Source organism: Meriones unguiculatus, chromosome 8 (genome assembly GCF_030254825.1).
Source record: "Meriones unguiculatus strain TT.TT164.6M chromosome 8, Bangor_MerUng_6.1, whole genome shotgun sequence".
Taxonomy (NCBI): domain Eukaryota; kingdom Metazoa; phylum Chordata; class Mammalia; order Rodentia; family Muridae; genus Meriones; species Meriones unguiculatus.
This window is the reverse complement of record NC_083356.1, coordinates 38744837-38747814: the sequence shown is the minus strand read 5'-3', so window position 1 is coordinate 38747814 and position 2978 is coordinate 38744837. Positions and strand designations below refer to the sequence as shown.

The following is a 2978-nucleotide window of genomic DNA, read 5'->3' as shown; positions in this document are numbered from 1 at the left end:
TAGAAAATCACCTGATGTGTATGGGCTTATCTGGGAAAGGCAGACAGATAATATTTAACTCACTAGGAGTGAAGAGGGTTAATTAACACTTGCAGTGTGTTGAGATGTGAGATTAAAGGACCTGATAAAAGGGTGTCAGCACCCAGCAAGCCACTGGGCTCTGATAAATTAGATCAGGAAGAGGACGTCACTGTGGCTCCTTAAGCAGTCCCATCTTCCCGTCTTCTCTATTGGCCTTTCCTTGTGCCCTAAGCCTGGAATCCTTGCCGCCGCAGTGCTGTTTGTCTCACTTTCCCCTGCAATGCCTTCCTCCTTTAAACATATTAAATCCTGCAGAGACCCTTGAGGACCTACCTGCTCTGCAAAATCATTCTCCAATCATTCACTCATTCAGTTGTGAGCACAGCAAGGCTTTATTGAGCATCTACCATGTCCCAGACTCTGCCAAGAGCACTAGCAATAGTAGGTTTAGTACTTCTGACCTCATGTAGCCAAGATTAATACCCAGAAAGACTTCACAAGGTATCCAGGGACATTTTTCAGTAACTATATCAGAATTGAAAGCCACATTTCCCAGGTTCTAACACACATAGTTTCTCCTACACTGAATGCTACATCCTACCACACATCAAGACATGTGGTCTGATGGAAATAATTGCTTGTTGGAGGAGACATCATCACCAGAGTAGAACTGAGCACATTTAATGGATATATGGCTGGTCCGTGAAATTCAGTTCAAATCTGTCTTTCTCAATAGTGTCAGAGGGATCTTTCCTGAAAGCAAGAAGAAAACATTTTGTTCTAAGTGAAAAAAAGACATCCAAAACTGTACTTACTCTCTAAGCATTTCTTCCTAAACACCTGTCACCTGCCCACCTGCCTAGATTGCCACCACTGGTTTCCTCCTTGAGGAAAAAAAAAAAAAAAAAACTTCAAAAGACCCCATTGCTTCCCCTCATTTGCTTCAGGAGGGAAACCACAAGGAACAGGGGGAAATTTGAGTTCTCAGACAACCTATGAACAGTCCCTGCTCTGCTCTTTACTGGCTGCAAGGCACTGGACGAGGCCAGAATCACAATAATCCCACTCCCTTAGAGCTGCTGTGGGGACTTAAATACACCTCTCCCTGCACTGTCCAGGCCTGATGCATAATAATGGCTCATGAACTCATTGGCATCTCTCTGCAAAGCACAGTCACTTCCACAGATACCAGGTTCTTAAAACTGGGCAAATAAGCCTAATCACTATGACTTTGTGACTTCAGCAAGACAGACGGGACTCGCTGCCTACACAGTCAGCTGTCTTACCTTCAGCAGCTCTGTTCTGACACCTTTTCTGTGACAACCTTGAGCTGCAGGTGGCTTGGCTGAGGTCCTGTGGCATTCCGCACATGTCCTCAAATTTGCTTTCTCCTCTCAATGTGGCTTCATGGGTGTGCACCCCCATGTAGAAAGCCATTGGGTTAGTTAATCATTGTACCAGTCCCATGGAACTCAGGCTGGCCAGATAGCAGGGGACAAAGGTCTACAGTCAGCACTAGGACGGGGAGTCAAAGCCTCTCCCAGCTGACTGGTGGCAGAGGGGCCTCCAGGAAAGGTGGAAAAGCAGGGTCTGTTCCCACTGTGGTTTGGATTAGCTGCCTTCTGAAAACTGGATTTCATCTTTAAAACAATTTCTGAATTCTCTCGACAGATTCAAAGACCAGGCAAACTGAGGCTTTCCGTAGGCATGGAGCAAATGCAGCCAGAACTGAGGGACTGAAGCCTGCTTTGCAGGGACCTGTGTCTGCACTTCTCGCTAGTGGTCCTGTGCCAAAGACCTGGGTGGAAAAAGAGACATTCTAAAGAAAGGCAGTCTTCGCTGGCTGCATGATCACCTTCTGTCACCTGCAGAAATCACATGTGTAACAGCTGTGTGGGAGCAGAAGCAGAAGCTGACCTCCAAAGATAGGGTCCCTCGGGCTTCTACCTTGTAGCCATCAAAGGATACCACAGAATGTTCGAGTCTCTTCTCGTTCATAAATGGAGATGTTCCTGGAGCTGGAGAGATACAGTTCAGTGGTTAAGAATGTTCTGTGCTCTTTCAGAGAATCAGAGTTCAGGCTCACCTCAGCCGGTTCACATCCACCTCCAGGGCATGTGATACCATCTTCTGGCCACAGTGGGTATGCCCCCCCCATGACCACACACATATACACACAAATAAATAACAAAATAAATATGGGGCGTCTTTAATACTCAATTTCCCTCCTCTAGTCTTGAACAAAAATCTGCCTTTGTCACAGAGGAGAGCAGGAGTTAACCTGAACCTGGATTTGCTTCATCAACAGGAAATGACCTATGGGGGAGTTAACTTGTCTCACAAATTTGCACATGACCTAGCCTTTGTAAGATGGCCACAGGCCTGGTAGGAAACGAGTTAAACTCCATTCTCTGCTTTCATCTGACCAAACTATAAATCAAATCATTTTCCTTCCCCAATTTCTGTTTTCTCATTTCCCCAGTAAGGGAGTTTTCCTCTGTACCTAAGCGTGTGGACAGAGCCATGCTAACTCACTGCAGCCCCGTTGTAATCTGTTTGCTTCACTGATTTTATTCTTACCTGGCCTGATAGGCATTGAGGTCTCTATTCCCAGCTGAGCATTCTCCAAACCAAACCTTTGTATATATTATTCCTTTAGCCTAGAAACATCTACCACCCATTTCTTCTCTCTCTCTCTCTCTCACTTCTATTCTCAGCCATTCTTTAACACACAGCTCAGTCACCACCACCTCCAGGAAGCCTTTCCTGATTGCTGTCTCCATCATTTCTACCCAGCAGTTCAGCCTAAAGAGTTTCTGATATATTTATCACTGCTCAAAGCATTAATTCAAAAGTGACCAAAAAAATTCAATGAGCAGGAATTAGCTCAGTGTCATAGGATCAGAAATATAAGTACAGCCTTTCTGAGTAACTGTGACTTAGGCAGTTTCATGAAG

The 2978-nt window shown here is 45.3% G+C and overlaps 1 long non-coding RNA gene across 1 annotated transcript; it reads right to left on the bottom strand.

Annotated features, from left to right (window-relative positions):
- Positions 1 to 679: 679 nt before the first annotated feature.
- LOC132656007 (uncharacterized) lies at positions 680 to 2302 on the bottom strand. Its single transcript, XR_009593963.1, has 3 exons — positions 1939 to 2302; positions 1308 to 1819; positions 680 to 774 (listed from the first exon to the last, which is right to left on the bottom strand). It is a non-coding gene; the product is annotated as an uncharacterized LOC132656007 (long non-coding RNA).
- Between the last annotated feature and the right edge of the window lie 676 nt (positions 2303 to 2978).